Source organism: Cupressus sempervirens, chromosome 10 (genome assembly GCF_028749045.1).
Source record: "Cupressus sempervirens isolate cs-2001-9-10 chromosome 10, ASM2874904v1, whole genome shotgun sequence".
NCBI lineage: Eukaryota > Viridiplantae > Streptophyta > Pinopsida > Cupressales > Cupressaceae > Cupressus > Cupressus sempervirens.
The window spans coordinates 4346135-4365770 of NC_143127.1; the positions used below are offsets into that span (position 1 = coordinate 4346135).

The window sequence follows — 19636 nt, forward strand, 5'->3', positions numbered from 1 at the left end:
TCAGTCAATTCACAATTCCTATGGGCCAGTTAAGGCTTTGCTTTTAGCAGTTGGAAATTAAGATTGCTCACCATATTCCCTGAGTTGATAGTATTGATTTCCTATGCTCTCTCCGCAAGGTTGAGACTAAAGAGCAATTTATTTTTGGGTTTCCAAGCTACTGTCAACTCTAATGGAGATACGATTGGTTTTAAGAGAACCAGGAATCTCTTGGTACCTTATTCTGCTACTGTGTAGTATCACCTCCTAATTATTTTATTTTATTTTCAGTCGTGAAACCACAATAGCACATCAAATGATGAGCGTGCAGGGTGTTTGTTCACTGTTATAAATTTCTGTAATAGTGCTTCATTGGTCAGTTATCTACTTTCATATATCGTGCTGTTTAATAAATGAAGTGAATACCTGTTACATGTACAAGACATCATATGAAACTCGTCACAGAACCATAGACTTCCAAAAATTCATTCTAATGAAACCCAGCAAGAATCAAACCAATGAGCATGTGAAAATTGATTTTGTGCTGAGCATGTTATTCTAATTTTTGGCATTACATAATTCTTTGCTGTTACAAATGCCTGATAAGTTGAGCAATTATTTTCTGGATTAGATTGTGTGTGTGTTTTAGCATCAACATTTCAGATCACACTACGTGATCCATCATCAGGATGAGAAAGTGCAGGATTAGAAATAGAAAAAAAAATGTGTGATAATGTTAATTGTCTGATAAGTAACTTATTTACAATGTGTTTCATCACCTGCTGTTCAATTTTAAGGGAAAATGGGTATAAAAAGAAATCTAAATAATTCCCAACTGAACATGGAACCAGAAAATGCTATTAACTATCATAAAAATCAGAGAATATCAAATTGCAGGTTAGCTGTTGCAACATGAAAGGCATGTTAGACCAATGACAACTTCAATGTCAATGGTTCCATCAGGAAACACACATTCCCAGCTATGGTGATAAGTCTGAAATATAGCCAGCTAGTAAGCTGATGTCTGGAAAGGCAGGAAAAGAAGTTTTCTCAAATTTAATCAACCCCTAAGACATTAAAATTGTGCTTCAAGCCAGTGGAACAGAGATGGCAGCCCCATAAATCATTCAAAACCCAAAAATGAAGCTAATCCCACTCTGAAATCACCTGCAAACACTCACCAAGTCCAAGCTCCAACATGGAGGTGTGAATAAACCCATCAAAGCCCAGCACTTCTATTATGAAACCTCACACCAGGAATGGGCAACCTGGATAGCCTAGATAGAATAGGTGACTTCACTAGAAAACAAATGCCAGCTGATAGCCACTCTCCAAAACTTGCTAAGTGGTTGCCTAGCACTGAAGAATCAGTTTGAGTGATACCCAACACCATTAACTCAATCCATAAATGAAAGTATCCAATGAGGTATATCAGTATGATTAGCTTGCTGAAGGAGTAAATCCAGCTTAATGGAGGAGCATGGCTAGCTAAGGAACTCCATAGAAATCCTTGCAGGTCAGATATAAAACTCTGCAATTCATCAACTACAAAAAACTCAAAAAATCTTAAATCAAATACTATATAAAGCCTCATTTTTGAAACCCTAATTACCTTAAAACCCTTGGTTTGAAATCTCAAATCACACTACCAGCTTGTGAGGATTTTTCCCACTGAAACAAGTGCATTTGACGAGAGTTTCTGTCCTCAAACAACCTTAAAAGAGCTTTGTTCATTTTGGAAGCATCCTATTTTGTGTGTGAATTTTGTGCTTATTGTACAATGTCTATTGTTATCTTTTGATAATATTGGTTATCAAACAGTTTATTAATTGTCCATGTTAAATTGTTTGTCACTCTTAGGCAATTATAAGATTCGGTTTGGTTGATGGTTGTGTTCCTCATTACAACCATCTAGTCATTCAAATATTTTTTATTAACAAAGAATGTAGTATGGTGTAGTTGGCTGAACTATAATCCTTGGCCGACCATCTTTTGTCTTCTTCTCTATAATAATTTCATGAGCGAACAAAGACATTTTACTCTTGTATCTGGTTGTAGGGTACCGGGTTTAGGTATGCCTGGGTGCACTATGGTATGCCCTAGGTATCTTGGGTTCGTTTTAGGTGTGCGCAAACCTTGGGCGCACCCAAGCATATCCCTATGCATACCCATGGGGCATGAAAAGAAAAAGTTCACCCATTCTTGATTAGTGTATTAAACTGTGGGACCAAGTTTAATCATTCTTGATCAGTTCTTGTGTTTTGCGAACATGTTCCTCAACAGTTTTTGCATTCCACTTATTTGCAGCCCTTATCAATGTGATTGATGATGCATTATACATGGCTAATGAGCTAATGAACCTTTGGCTACATTAATTTTCAACCCAATCAAGAAATAGTCCGTCAAATCTAGATTCGGTAATGAGTGGTTGGCCAATGAAGAATCTGAAACTGTACAATTGGATTGATATTCTTGTCACTTGATCTGTTTTAATCAGCTCTAATTACACAAGGATAAATGATAACATCATAACACCATGATGTGGAAAAAATATATTTCATGGTATTAAACTATAGGAGCAGAGGTTCAGCTGTGGCTAGAATTCTGTATGATAACTTTGTAACTTTATCTGATGCAATTCTATACATATATATTCAAACCCACTTGTCTAAGGGCAAATAAAATTTTTCCGATACCCACATATCGGGTTCTCATACTGTTCCTGTGCCTATGACAGAAACTTAATAGATATGCATTGTCATCTTTAATATTATTTAATATATTAAATTTATTAGATATAGTAGTAAACAAAATCATCAGATTGGATTTTCCTCAAATGTTCAGTCTTCTTCATTTTTCTCTTTGTTCTAAAATCCTTAAAGATTGTCTAATCTTTGTTACAAGTGTGGTTGTCATTACACCAAAAGATCAACCTATCAATGCTCAATACAACCACTATACTTATAGAATCCACAGGAAGTGATTAGTCCCTTGTCTTGAACTGCGTATGGAGCTCTGACCATTTTGCCAACAATCACCCCCTCAACATTACTCGAGGGATATCAAACCTATGATGAACCTCTAATGTCACTTGTTACAAGTGTAGATGTTGTTACACCAAAAGATTGGCCTATCAATGCCCGATACAACCACTAAACTTATAGAGTCCACATGAGGCGGCTAGTCCCTTGTCACGAACTCCAAAGAGAGTACTGACCATTTTGCCAACAATCTCTTAGTCTTGACCACCTTAAGACCTCTTCCTGCCTTTATTGGGAACTAAGGGCACAAATTTCTCAAATTCAACCCACCTTTTTTGAAGGGAACAACATTGAATGTATACAGCTATAGCTGATAAATTAGATATGTGAATTACTAGTAAAGATGAAATTATTACATAAGATCAATGAGGATCTAGTCAAATTGACTCTAATCCTCGGTTGATTATTTGTGGTCTTCTTTTTTAATAATCTTGTGTGTGCAGATGGACAAATCTTACTCCTATATCTAGTATGCAATGTCAACTCTATTATTAACTCATGTATTTGATTTATTAGATATAACACTAAACAAACTAGATGTTTACTTTTTTCAATATTCCATGTTTATTCCACTGAATAAGTGGTATTCGTCAGCTAGGTGCCAGATGTTTTCCTTTTAATTCTTGTTTTCAATCTAGTTGTAATCTTGACACCATATGTTGTGACCTTGCCCTCTTCAAGATCTAGATGATCAGGAAGTGAAACAAAAGTTGATAATAGCCCATTTAATCAACAAAGTTGGCAATGTGCGACTAGAGGGCAAAATAACCTTGTATAGAACCCTGAAGGGGTATGGAAGGTAGATTTTGATCGAGTATGGCATGCTTCTAGAAATGAATCCTACGTGCAATAATGTGTTTGTACACATGACACTAGCAAGAAGTTGATGACCAAACCCATATGGAAAAAATGTTAAGAGTGTTGCAAGGTAGACCTAGGTTGTATGCTGTCCTATTGAATGAACAGTAAGAATGTGCTAGGTTTAGATGGTGCTCCATACAATAGTAGTGGTGCCAAGACTCGTATGCTAGGATATTTGTACATCACATGAATAGAATAATTTGCATTTTTGACCAAGTTTGTATGTCGCACAATAATTGTAGTGATTGAGTAATTTGGTGGTTGCAATGTGTTGTCCAATAGGCTAGGTTGTGTATCGTACTAAAGTTACAACAATTATACGGTGAGAGTAGACCCGTACTAAAAATTTTGAAGTACAAATGCTAGGAATCCGTACACAAGAATGCATAATCCCTACATCTTTCTTGATGCAACAGTGGCACCCATTTGTGTGGTGGAAAGAGGATTGTGCTACATGTTGAGATTATTGGCATTGGATGATCATTAGGAGATAATTGGCATTACCTAACATTATCTAATTGGAAAGTCATATGATTATGAGATTGTTGACATTGATGGAAACTATAGTATCTTTAGCATTAATTGATCAGTGAGAACTGAGTTGGCACATCCAACAAGTTAATTGGTAAAGGCGCAAATTAATAGGTAAAGGAGGACACTTGTCACAATCAGCGATCACCAAGTGATGATTGGTGATTATAAGACAGAGTGTGGAAGACTTGCGAATCTTACTCTGAAGTTGAATGAAAGTCATGACTACATTGAGCAAATTGAGAATTTATCAGAAGGTGCCATATCAGAAGAATTTGAGAAAGATATTGAAGAACTGATGGAGAAAAATCAAAGGTTGAAAGAAAAAGTCAAAAACCTGAAAGAAGAAATGGAAAGTCAGTCAATCAGAATGTGTGAACACCTAGAAGGAAAAAGAGTAGCTAAAAATGCTAGGAAAGTTGTAGAAGCTGCTGAGAGGAATGTTGAAAATGCACTACATGAAAAGGATGGACAACTCTTCAGAACATCACAGGAGCATGCTATCATCCATGAACACCTTCATGCAAAGATTGTGGAGAGTCAAGAGATTGTAACTGAGAACCTAAGGCTAAAGGAAGAAAATGAGAAACTAAAGAGAACTGCAAACGAAGAAGGATGCAAATAAAAAGTTGTAGTACTATGAAAGCTTGTAAAAACTTGATGAACAATTAAAGAACCACAGAAAGCCAAGTGATACAACCAGTCTTGGATAGAAAGGATCGAAAGCAGACATGAGTGGCAAAACCTCTAAAGGTAAATCCAAGAAGCATCAAAACAACCCTAAGGAAACCACAAACAATTCAGGTAAGAGGTCTAACAAACCCACTTGCTTTAATTGTGGAAAGATTGGTGTTAGTGCAAATTTGTGTAGAAGTAAACCTGTCAACAAGTCAAATTTGTTTGAAAATCGTTGCTATTATTGTTAAAAGTATGGACATGCTACCTATGAGTGTAGATCTAAGTCTAAAGTCAATATTGGTAAATTTAATGGTTATTGTTACACATTCAATAAGTTTGGACAAAGTTAGGGAATGCAGATCTAAGACCATTAGATCACCAATTCAACCGGTGAACATCTATAGAAGGGAATGATAGTTCAATCCCACATGCCTTGTGTGTGGAAAACCCGAACATTTAACAGAGAACTACAAGTTTACAACACATGGAGATTATCTACTAATATTGTGATTTCAATGCAATAAGATTACACATGTTGCAAAGGATTGTAGGTTTAGGAATTGGTCACCTAACTGGTCACAACAAAGAAAAATGAAGAATCTTGTGTCTTTATGACGTCAGAAATGAAATGAAAAATAGTTGGATTAAGAAGGAAGAAAAAATGGAACAAAGAAATTCATCTGCAGAAACTTCACTGCCATTTGGTGCAGTGAACTCGTCTTCAAACTGAACAAAGCCTTTGCTAAGGGGGAGCATGCATAAAGGGAACTTATATACCGATCCCCATAATTGAGAAGAGAAGGATGAAAGTGCAAAGAATAGTGCAAAGGTATGTTGTCTTGAAGTTGGAAAGTTTGACTACTTATATGTTGAAAAATCAGAAATGTTCTTAAGTCTTATTCTGTGGTAACCTCTCATGTTCATTGAAGAATGAAGCAACTGGTAAGTATTCATTAACAGGTGACAAGATACTATTCCTATCATTCGAGACTGCAACGTTTGTCTTTCGATGATAAATAGTGGTAAAGTGATTCATTTCACACTTTACTTTGTGTATTCCAAAGCAACTTTGAGCACTATTAAAACGATTGAATGAGAGGTATTGAGATTTGAGCAAGGAAAATATAATTGAGATTATCGTGAGCCCTAATGGTCATTCACGAGCTACCAATTTGGATTGTTGGTCAAGAATACTGTTTTGATTGAAGAGAAAATGGCAAAAAAGTTTGAGATGCTTGCTTTGATCAGCAAAGAGGTGGAATCTAGATCGGTTTACACACCTAAAGTGGACAGAAAATTCGGAGTAGATATGGCTGGGGCTTTGTCCACAATATCACCCAGTGTTTTACAATTAGAAGAAATTAAAGCATACATCCACTGCAAGATTGAGGAATTTGGGAGCAGAAACAATCAAGTGTGATTACAAGATTATGTGCTTGAATGGTGTTAGAAGGATGAGCAAGCATCTACAGGAAAAAGGTTTAACCTACGTTGTCGATATTCCCACTGAGTTTCAGCCAGATTGGATAAGGATTGTATAAAGTCGAGTTCATAACCAGTACATGTGGTTGGACAAATCACACAAGTTGTCAAAAACAATTATTGACAGTGATAGGATTCCCATCTCAAGGAAAGGAATACACAGTTAGAAAGATTCTAGCACACTTGGTTACCGACCTAACTAAATCAAGATATGATGGTAGAGCCATGACCATTCAGAACATTGAAGACACTGAAGTACGTTTTGCTGCAAGAGTGATTGGATACAGAGTCTATCAATCCAACAACAAAAAATAGTGTACCAACAAGTGCAGTACATACCGCTTACGAAATAGTGAAGAACGATGTGATCTGTGATTATGTGAAATGGTAAGGGCACAATTTCTGGAGAACATGAAAAGAATAAAGGACAACAAGCAATTGGTGAAGTATTGAGCTCGATTGGTATATATTTTCTTTTACATTCAAAATTATTTTCCACGAAAAGGAAAGGTTGAATGGTCTATGAACACACTTGTAGTTACATAGATAGGTGAGCTTATAAGGGAACAAGGTGAAAATTTGAATAATGTTATGATTGAGTACTTTAGAAATTTTCAGTCCAACATGCATAATCATGTCAGAATTCTTGCTAGTGTCATAGAGAAGTACAAAAATGATATTTGTTTTCTAGTAGACACTAACTCATGTATATTGCAGGCAGTTGAACCCAAAACCTGTTGGCTTCCACCTATGGGAGATGAGTTTGATGAATTGACATGTTGTTGTCTGAACCTATGGACAAGAGTGAGAAAAGATTTAGTACTTTTGAAGAAATTCTTGCAGGAACAGTCAAGGCAATGAAGGCACCAATAACAACCAGGAGGAGATGAACCGGTCAAGTCCAGTAGACGGCTAGTGAAGGAGTTGGAACTTCTGGTACAACAAAAATGGTGATAGAGGACCCATCTATCAACATCCCCTCCACCTACAAAATGGTAAAGAGGAAGGTTACTTGTTTGGCTAAAAAAGAACAAAAGGTTGAGTCAGAAAAGAAGAGACAACCAACCAAGGAAGTTTCTAGGAAGAGGAGACATGACTAGAAATAAAAGGTTGAAGAAGCAGAAAACATAGATTCAAATAAACAGGTTTTAGAATTAAAGAAGAGAGGAGTGCAGAGCAAGACACCCACAATTGAAGAATTTGTCAAAGGAATAGTGGAGTAAGGTGAACTAGTAGTAGTAAAATGATGCTATAATCTAGCAAATGAAGAAGATAAGAAGAAAATTGAGGATGCAATTGTTCTACATCTACACAAATTTAAGAGAACACCCCTTGAGTTATATTCAGTAATTCCCGATGAGTTACAACAACTTACTGATGCAAGGTTGACATCAACCCTACAAAAGGACAAGGACATAATTGAGAAAGGTCTAATGGAAGCTCAATCGGAGCTAAGTCCCGAGGATGCCAAGAAAGTGTATGAAGAACACAAGAAGAAATTTTGAATAAATAGGGCAACTAGACTTCTAGTAGAAAACACATTGAAATTACATGATGAGACAATAGATATATAGAGAAAGTATCAAAAGCATGATGAGAAATCACAAGGACACTCATCACCCATTCAAGTTGATGATACGTTTACAATGAAAGCGATAATTGGTAGCGTGGTACAAGATATTCCTCAACAAGTAGAGGAACTAGAAACACAATAGGAGAAGTTGCAAACTGGTGAGGCTAGAGATGTTGCATAACCAATCAACAAGAATTACCTACAAGACAGGGAGAGACAGTTGCACAAGAGAAGAAAGGTGAAATGATTGGAGAAAGTCAGCAAAAAGAGCAATAGGAAGAGTGAGGAAGAATATCAAGTAAGAAGGAAGTTTAGTTGTGGGTCAAGTATGGTGAAGAAAAGAAAACAGGTGAAACTTCTAATAGAGGAAGAAGTTGAAGATCTAGGTTAAGAGGAAATCTTTCCTGCACCTTTGGATGTTAACAAGTTAAAACCCAAAGATTTGATAAAATATTCAGAAAAGGTGAAGAGAAAAGCCATTTTAGACAAGAAGAAGAATAAACAAGTTTTGAGACAAGCTGGAAACATCTTAGTTGAACTAGTACACGAAGTTGAATGCAATGGGGATCAAGTAAGTGATCACTTGGATATATTAAACAAAGCTATCAATGGTCAAGAGAAAAATTTATTATCTACAGAAAGGAACATGCTTGAAGAGAACTTAGAAAATGTCAGAGAAGATTATTGAAGTCAAAGGTAAACTAATAGATCTAGTAAAGGAGGTAAAAGAAGCACTAGCAAAGGTACGGTTCAATTACAATATTTAGTGAAGAGGTGAAGAAGATCTTAACCAGGATAAGTCATAAGATAGCTACAAGAAGAACAAGACATCAGAATGATGCATATACTAGAAGTGAAAGCACATCCATCCCCTATGCTAGAGGCAATACCGAGAACTTAAAGATTAGTAGAGGAAACATTGGCATTGCCAAGTGTAGAGTCAATGGACAAATTGGATAAGTAAGGCACACAAATGCATGAACGGGTCATTGCATTGAGTCACATTGTTACATCCCAAATTTTGACCTAATTTTAAATTTATTTATAGCTGTTAGATTGAATGGATTTTCTTTCATAATCATATGAAGAGGGTAGTTAAATATATTCGTCGTATTCATTATGTTAACTGTTTAATGAAGATGGTCGTTATCCATTATTTGTCATGTGATGATTAGCAGTTGCTTGAATTTGGAATTATGGTTAATAATTAAATTCTTTATCTATATTAAATGTTATTATGGAATTATTATGGAACTTGTTATTATCGTGTAAATATTGCACGGGCGATTGCAAGAGAAGATGAAGGGGAGAAGCATTGCTAAACGGGATCAATGAAATGGGATACTAGCTTAGTCCAATTATTAGGTTGATAGGTATGACCTTTAATTGCCTTTGTAAGGACCTAGCGACTTGAACATTAGGACACAATCGACGGACCTGCATGAGCTATTAAATAAATATTTAAAAACATTATTTTAATTAAAAATAATGAATACCTCAAATGAGTTTTGATTGATATATCCACATCATTATAATATGTACCTATGTACGTGCACATAGATATAGGAATAAAAGTAACACCATAATATTATTTTTATAAATAATATGATGCCACCTCATAAGTACATCTACGTAAAAGTTGATAGATATAAATCATAGTTATCCTCGATTTATAACTTTCAAATCTTTTTCCATATTTATTCTTGCTAAAAATTGTTTATTGTATGGGTTAAATAAAATTAATGCACACAAACGATAGATAAAAATAATAGTACTCCTTTTATTATTTGCATATGCCAAAGACATTACATACAATGATGATTACAATGATCCCGAAGGGTGTATAAATACTTTTTGAAAAACCTTCTCAAAGGGGTCCGTCGGCTACATGACAATTACCAAAGGGCCTGTCACCTACATAATAAGAACCTTCCCAAAGAAGCCTGTCAGTTGAATTACAATTTTACCGACAATATCATCCCCCCCAAAAAGAAAGGTCGTCTCTGAATGACAATTACAAAATATTCGAGACAGATTAACAAAACAGAATACATTAATTGACTAACTACAACAAGATAGATCTGTTTCTGCTACACCACTTTCACATTCATTTTGTGCCTGCACCAAACTAGTCTCCAAAATACGTTGCATCTGCAGCCTTTGCTAACACAATACTGTTTCCTTGGCTGACCTTGATAGCCACTTGTGCCGCTTTCTCTGCTTCCAATTCCTGGGTACACTGAGCGAAGTGTCATAGGAGTGCCTTAGACTGGATGATCAGCTCCTCCCGAGCTCTCTATGCATCTGCGAAGGCAGCCTCACATCCAACACCTACTCCAAGTGCCTCAAAGCGTATCACCCTTCTCGAAAGGCTTACTCCGTTGATCTTTCCACCTTTGGCACACTATGCCTACAGCAGCTCCAGGTCTCATCAACTGGTCACACTTTCCATGATTGATAACTGCATCGACTGGAGGCCTAGGGGGCATCGCCCCCAGCAGGGTCGAGGGGCAGCGCCCCCGCCGCCAAGACCAAATTAGCACTCTCAAACCCACACAAAAGTCTATGGAACACACCATTTTTGTCATTTTCTTCCGATTCCACACTCTTTCTGGCAATTGCTTATGTTTTACTACCTGTTTCTGTCTTTCCCTTCCCCTCGGCATCATACATTATTCATTTTGAACATCTTTGAGTTGTCGTCGTTTTTTTTTTTTTAGCTGCTCCTCTTTTGACTGCTTCCTTCTGCTAATTTGTATTCGCCACTTCAAATCTCTTGCCGTGCTTTGGAAACAAGCTCAACAAAAAAAAAATGCAAGTACGAACCTCCCAAGGTTCGAATCCAGCTGCCACAACACGCAACAAAATCGTCTGCAAAGCTTCACTCGACCAATCTTCCTCTCCCAATTCGCCATATGGTGGAATACCGAAATCAGCCCCTAGACAGCGTATGATTACTCCATGAAATCACCATACGGTGCCCTAGAAATCGTAAAAAATGATCCGCATCTAGCCTTATGGTGAGGGTACTTGAAACACACGCACTGAATAAGAAATGTCTAGTTATAATGTGTTGTACGGTCATGAAATTTATAATGTGTCGTACGGCCATGAAATACCTTCTAAAAGCTTTGTCGATCCTTCAATCTGTACGGTTACAGCAGCAGAACTCCATATGGTCATGCAAAACATACAATGGAATTGAATCCGTATGGTGCCAAGTAGAAGAATCAACCTCCAAAATCCGTATGTTGCCAAACAAAGAAGTTAACCTCCAATTCCGTACGGTGTTCAAGCAAATAATTTAATCTTCAAAATTTGTACGCACCCAAACAGAGAGTTTAATCTTCAAAATCCGTACGTGTCCAACAGAGAACTTAATCTAAAAAATCCGTACGGGTATGGGGGTCTTATAGAAGACCGTACTGCTACTGAAATTTCCATATGGGGCCTCTCAGGTGTAGACTAGTGACCGGACGATTTTTTAAGTTTCCTACTCGCCTTGATTTTCGTACGCTATATCCTTCCTTTAAATTGGCCGTACAGTGCCTTCTAGCCCAACTTAAGTTACCATAAGGTGACTTCCTATTTTTTAAAATTATTTATTTATTTTATAATAAAAATCAATTCTCCCTCCGAATTTTGTCCTTCTCGGACAATGAGGAGGTCGTTCTGGCATGGTACATCTTGAGCTTTGAGCCGTTCACTGCTTCTGGTATTTCTTGTTCGTCTAATGTCCACAACTTTATTGCTCCATTGTCGCCTACTTCTCAAATTTGGTATGGCCCGACCCATTTGACCTTAAACTTGTCTGGTTTGATTTCGTTTCGTCCATCATACTTCAACACCCACTGTCCCAGTTGAAACTTGTTCAGCTTCAGGTGTTTATCATGCCATGCTTTGCGCCTGTTTTGAGTCACCTCCATGGCCCATTGTGCCAACAATCGTCGCTCATCAAGTTTATTTAAGTTACACGATCTCTCCTTCAGGTTTTTCATATCACCCAGTTTTTTCTTGAAACTCGGTACCATGAATTTCGTTGGCTGCCACTCCTTGCCATTGATAGCTATATTCTTAATTTTAGGACCTTCACTCCGTACTACTGAAGTTTTTATTAAGCCCTTCCTCTTTTTACTGTGCAAACCATACGATTTGTTTTCCTTGCTGCCAGCACCTTTCTGATAAATTCGTGGTGGGTTGTAACCTTTTCTTTCTACTCGGTCCATTCACTCTGTTCCATATAGTGGAATCTTTCCTTTTTCTGGGTTCGTACTGTATGTTCTTCCCTTCAGCTTTTGTCGTAACCGCCTTTCCTTCTTCCACTTCTCTGTATTCCTTTGAACATTCATTTTCCTTTTCTTTCTCACCTTCGTCGACCCTTAACATATTACAGCTCGGAAAGAGCTTGTAATCCGCCAGTTGCCAGTGGAAAAGGCCGTTCACCGAATCCAAATCATTGTCCATCGATCCACCTTCCAACCGTAGGACTCCTTCCTCATTGGGTTCCAATCGCTGCTTTCCTTCATCCTCTTTTTCGAAATCAGATGATATGGCTTCCTCGCCCACCATTTGCGTGTGAAGATCAATCGTGAATCGTCGTCCCTACTTTCCATTGATAGTGTATTCTTCTTCTAGTCATGCTTCACTTTTGATCGTATGAGCCATCCTTGGCCCAAAATGGCATCATATTCTCTCCTCTTCAATGGGATGACGATGAAGTCGAGCAAGAACGACTGCGTTCCGATAGTCATTGGTTGTGCCATTAGGATTCTCAACGGTTTGATTCCGTGTTGGTCAGCTGTGAGCAACTGGAATGTAGGTGGCCACAACGTCGGCTGTCCCAACTTCTTCTAGGTATCTTCTGGTAGGATGTTTACCCCTGAACCTCTGTCTACAATTGTGTCTATCAGAACAATTTCCAGAATTCCCATTTCGATGACCGTAGGATGCCGTCTGGATGTGAGGGCTAACAGCATTGGATCCGCTATACTTGCTCTGCTTTCCTTTTCCCTTCCGTCCGCTGCACTTGCTCCACTTTCCTTCTCCCTTCTGTGTTCCCCTGGTAATTTAGCAGTTGGAGCGATGTTTGCGAGTGCTGATCGGAGTTGAGGCATTGTGAGCAGTAGATCATTTATCTTGACTGACACTTCGGTTTGTAATATTTGTCGTACGATGTTCTATTCCGCTCAGTTCCTTGCTGAGGTACTAGTAGTGTCCTTCAAGTGTGCTTTCTCCGCCTGCGTCACCCTCTCAATTTTTTCTCGTGCTTCCGCTAATCTCCTCTTTTCCTCCATCGGGTTAGGGTAGAGTTTTGCTCTTTTGCATGTGATTGCCAGAACCTCCTCTTTATCTATCCTGATGATGATCAGATTCACTCCTGATTTCAGGCACTTAGCATCTTCGTGATCTCCAGGACCGCACCATCTACATAACAACTTTAGTGTGTTTGCCATTGCATAGTCTCAGGCAAAGTGGCCCCACAAATTGCATGCTTGGCATTGTACCATCGGGCAGTCATTCGCATCGTACGAATTCGGCTGCGGCTTCCATTATTATTGTTAGCATTGTTGTTTTTCCCTCGCCTATTATTTCTGTACCCTCCCAACGTGGCACCCTCATTACTGGTGTTTCCACTCCCTCCTGACGCGGAAGCCTCCTGGGTTAGGAGCACTTATTGAGGTCCTCTTGTATTCATATTGAAGGGGCATTCCTTTGTAGAATGTCCCATGATCTGGCAGATCTCGCAGAACTGGTTCTTTGCACTGGATCCCTTCGTGTGGCCTTTTGTCTTACATTTCGTGCACCATAGGTTGTTTCCCTTTGTCTCTTTCTGCATGTTCTTAAATTCCTTTATCATTTGGATCATATCCTTCTGGAGAGCTCGGACCTTCTAGCTGCCCTTTTTGTCATTGCTGCACTCTTCTTCCAAAGACGCTTCATCATCTAACTCGGATGAGCTATACTCTTGTTCTTTTTTTTTGTTTTCTGCTAACTTTCTAAGTTCATCGCCCAATTGTATGCTTCAATGTATGATGATGGCGGCAAAATCTTCATCTTCTTCTGTAACTTCGGGCGTAGTCCTTCAATGAACCATTTGTTTTGCAGCCCATCCGCTCGCTTACTTTCCATTTTGTTTATTAAGTCTTTTAATTTTCTGGCATATACTCAAGTTGTTTCATTTTTTCCTTGCTTCGTCTTGTATTTCTCTGCTACGATCTCATTGTCGTCATGCAGGAGTTGAAATTCGGTGATAAACTCTTTTTTAACATTGTCCCAATTGGTTAATTTTTGGAGATTCGTATCAGTGAACCAATCAATTGCTACCCCCCTTAGGGTTGCCAGAAATTGTCAGACCCATTCATTTGTATTTGTTATGTCATTCACCCTCCAAATTGTTTCGCATATCTTACAATGTCTGATTGGATTGGCCGTTCCATCACCATAAAACTTTGGTAACTTCTCCTTTGGTCCTACCATTATTACTTGGGTTTGTGTATGGGCATTGTTTGGCACTGCAACACCGGCACTGTTCTCCACTCCAACCTCGACGCTTTGTATTCCAACACCAACGCTCTATATCCCGACACCAACGCTTTGTATCCCAACACCAATGCTTTGTATTTCGGCACCAATGCTCTACACTCCGACATTGACGCTGTTTTAAGCAGTCGTCTTATTCCCAACAGTTGCATTGTTCAGTGAAGAAGGGTCTTCATTAAGCGAACTTGTCCGTTCTGGAAGTGTATTGTAGATGAAGAGTTCACTCCACGCTCATGCTCCCTTGGCACTCCGAGCCGTGCGAGTTAATTCCTTTCTGTCTGGATTCTCTTCCGTTGGCGAATACAAGTTCAAAAATTCCTCCTTTGCTTCTTCCACCAATTCCACCTGTTGTCGAGTTCCCTCCAACAATTCCTCAGTGCTTCAGTGTCTGTCAGCAATCCGTTGAAACCTCCATCCGCGCTCTACTTCTTGTGCCAAAATTAAATTTCCTTGGGTGGTGCATACTCCATCTTTCCCCTTTATCTTATTTCTGTCCTTTTTAAGTTGATTTGGCATTAGTCTTCATTCCTCCTTTGTTCTAGGTTTATGGGGCGACGACGCCAAATGTTTACCGTATGGGTTAAATAGATTAATGCACACAGACGATGACAAGAACAAAAGTACTCCTTTTATTATTCGCATATGCCAAAGACATTACATTATGCTTACAATGATCCCGAAGGGTGTATAAATACTTTCCGAAAAACCTTCCTGAAGGGGTCCGTCGGCTACATAATAAGAACCTTTCTGAAGGAGCCTATTAGCTGAATTACAATTTTACCGACAACAAAAATTGAAATGAACATTTGGCATATTTTATTGGCGATCAAGAGCCAAGTCTCTTCTTTATGGGTTACGTCTTATTGGAAGCCAAAGAGACTTTGATACCTTCTTATATTATGAAGCCGAGAGAGACGGAGAGCATGAACATATCACCCGACTTCTTTTTTATATCACCCGATAACTCTGCAGATATCACACGATATCTCTGCAATTTACCACTTGATAATCATTGCATTTTCCTTCTACGATTTGCCTTTATATTGATATTTTGTTGAAGACATGATTGATAATCACACTGGGACTTACGCTTAGAGATTTCTTCCGTGAAGGGTGGGCTGATTGATAGCATCTAGCAAGACTCCATTATTTATTTCCAGATTTTTGCAATATGTTTTATTATCAAATATTACTGCATTCTGATTATTATAGCTGTAAGATGCAGTTTCAGATTATGATACAAATTATCTTTGCTTAAATATCATCAGTTAGGCCCTCTCTAGGACAAAGTTGTTTATGATGAATAAAGCCAAGTATCCATGCCATGATATCGTATTTTATTTATGCCATTGAAAGCCAGAATCAAATGATGTTTATTCTGCAAAGATTACATTTCTTAGATCACTGATTGTGATAAGTTGGAAACATATAATATTCTTATATCGATTGAGGATCAACAGACAGAGCGGATTGCTCTGAGATTTGAGCACCTGGGACTCACCGGTTGTATAGCCATGGAAAAGATGAAGAGGTGAGATGAATCTACAATAACATGGAAATAAAAGTCAGAGATGATATAGCAATTTTAAATTAATTTTATTTTATAGCTCATGCTTGTTCATACTATTGTTCCCCTGTTGTCAAGTAAAGCAGTGGTGATCGGGTCATTGAATCCATAAGAAAACCTTGGCCAAAGTCGTTAAAGGCATGTTTGTCATCTATGATCACTTGATGTCAGTAGAGTCAGTTATTCAGACATGTCAGTCCATAACTGTGCGGACATTCTAAACATCAGAATGCTCAAGTGGCTAGACTAAAAGTATCCCAAGCTTGATCCTAGGGTAGGGAAGGTCTTTCTATTAAATAGATTGTGTGGGGATAAATATAGTCCGAGGTTGGGAGGTTAAGCCTAAGTCAATGCTTCTCCTCTTACCGAAAGCCGAGGCTTGCACAACCAATTAAAGACTCACTAGATATTTCTCGTGTGTTCTTTCTTTTTCATGTTATGCATTTACTTAACTTATATGCAAGGAAACATAGTAAATCGTTATTTCAGTTATATCAGTTGATCGTTATTACAGTTGACAATTGTTACTGTTATTTCAGTTGGACGTTATCATAGTTAATCGTTATTATAGTTATTTCAGTTGATTGTTGTTATAGATATTTCAGTTGAGTTTTGTTATCTCAGTTAATCGTTGATAGTTAAAAGCAGTTAAATGTCTCATGAAAAGGAATTAAATGTATATTGTTCAATAATTAGTTGAGGAAAACTCTTTCTAGATTACTTTTATTTTGTTATGAAAATTTGTTTGTTACATATGTTATCAGAGTGTTGGGTTTGGCACTAAACCTAGGGCACACCACTTTCTAGTAAACTTGAGGATTCCTAGAATAAATGTATAGGATGCAAGTACGTAAAACACCTTGCAAGAAGGCACGACATCCCATCTTCCTGTACTTAATTAAAAACATGCCAAACTTCAACTACACTTGCTGTTCCATGCCTAAAGACAATGAAACTCTGAAACAGGCTTTGCAATGAATGAAGAAGGAAAGAGTCAGGTGGACTCCTTCTAGTAAAGCAGCATATAGAAACAAACTAATTCAAAACTGGAACGCTCGTCAGGGAAATTCTCTTATGCACTTTCATAGATCTTGGATGGTGTGGGATATGTACAAATCTGAATCAGAACTGAATGTTGAGAAGCAAAATTTAAATTCTATAATGTAAACATCCTCAGAAGAGGAAATTTTTGTAAATAAAGGCTGTTATAAATGCAGCAACATAAGTATTAAAGTTGATCAAATAAATTGGTTTAGTCATATGTTATATCCACTCGCAAACTCCTTAAATTTGTTGTAGGCATACTTTGACATTAGAATTTTGTAATTTTCAGATTAAGCTAGTAAACAAACAAAATGAGTAGTGATGAGAATGTTGTAGGTCATGACATGGTTCATGAAAATAACACACAATCATCCACTGATTTATTACTTCAGATTTTGCAAAAAAGCAACTAAAGTTGGATAATATGGAAAATAAATAAATGAATGAGATGGCAGCCTAGATGGGGTAGAACCAAAAGAAAATGCAATTCTTGCCTCCTCCCAGAATGGAGACAAAACTCTTTGAACACGACAAGAAAATCTCACAAGCTTCACGTGCCCAAACCAAAAAACAAAAGAAACAAGAAATAATGAGTGATTTGTTCGTAGATATTAAGAAGATCAAACCACTCAAATTTGTTGGTTCTGAATCCAGAGAGGATGCAGAGGCCTAGTTAACTGAAATGGAACATTACTTTGAAATTAGAAACTTTTCAGAAACCTCAAAAGCAATTTGGGGAATACATCACTTTATTAGAGAAGCTGATACATGGTGGGGAAACACCAAGGTTGAGCTAAACATAAAAACTATTGAGATTACCTAGGAAAAATTTGTAATCATTTTTAGGAATTGTTGGTTACCCCAAACCTTTTATGACCAAAAGTTACTGGATTTCCAAAATCTTAAGCAAGGAGATATGATTGTACACAAGTACTGGGAGAAATTTACCTGATTACTAAAGTATGTACCACCATACCAACAAGATAGGAATTTGAAAGTGAGGAAATTCATCATGGGTTTGAATAGTAGAATAGAGGAGCATTTGATGTTCTTACTCCTCAAAACATGGAAGAAGCTCTAGAGAAGGCTATCCTATAGGAATATAAAATAAAGAGAGATGACTCCATTGGGGATAATAAAAGAAAAACAAATTAGAATATAGAAAATACAGATACTGGATCTCAGAAGAAATAGTTTAAGAATTATAAATTTAGCAAACCAGAATAAAAAAGGAATGGAATCAAGGATTTTAAAAGTAATTTCAGTACAAGTAAGAATAATAAGGGCAGTGAAAAGAAGGGGCCACCTTTAGGATGTTTCAATTGTGGAGGAGATCATTATGCTAATAAATGCTCTGTGAAGACCAACAACAATCAGCCGCACCGACCACCTCTTCCACAACAACATGTTTATTAGCAAAGGATTCACACAGCCCTTAACAATAGAAAAACAAAACAACAGATAGGCCCAATCGAAACTCTGGGTAAGATCTACCAGAACCCCGTTTCTATTTTAACTGATACTGGAGCTTCTGAATGTTTTATATTGCCTAAACTATTAAGTAGATTTCCAAAGAGATTTAGTTTTATAGCAAAACTATGGACAATTGAGTATGCAGACCAATCAAGGGCTAAGGTAGAGCAGTGTCTGTTTCAGGCTCGGGTTGATTTTTCAAATTTCTCCATTGAATTGAATCTGTGTGTAGCACCTTTTGGGTATTACAATATTATTATAGGCATTAATTGACTCAATGAGCATAAGGCCAAGGTTGATTGTTTTGCTAAAATTGTAGATTGTTTGGATGACTAAGGCAAACCTGCAAGCATTAAAGGGATTAAACATGAAATTAAATCAAAACAGATATCCGCCATGCAACTCAAGAAATGTGGAAGAAAAGGCTATGAGATGTTTGCAGTAAGAGTTGAAGATATGAGAGATCCTATAAACACCACTTATGGAGATAACTACATTTTTGAAGATGGGGAAATTAGAGAAAAATTAAAGGAATCTTTTGAAGAAAAGTATCCTTCTCTAAAGAATTATCAGGATGTGTTCCCCAAAGAACTCCCCGGTTTACCTCCATCTTGAGTCTTTGATTTTCCCATAGATTTATTACCAGGAGCAGAACCCATCTCTCGAGCACCTTATCAAATGACCACCACAGAATTAATGGAGTTGCAAATACAATTGCAGGATATGTTAAATAAGAAACTGATTTGGCCTAGTGTTTCACCATGAGGATCCCTAGTATTGCTTGTTAAGAAGAAGGACGAAACTATGAGATTATGCATAGATTACAGAATGCTCAATAAGGTTACTATCAAGAACTGACACCCACTT

The 19636-nt window shown here is 37.6% G+C and overlaps 1 protein-coding gene across 4 annotated transcripts in view; it reads left to right on the top strand.

Moving 5' to 3' along the window:
* LOC149532273 (protein ORANGE, chloroplastic-like) overlaps positions 1–19636 on the top strand; it is a 256417-nt gene that overhangs the window by 219113 nt on the left and 17668 nt on the right. The gene's annotated exons all lie outside the window — the stretch shown is intronic.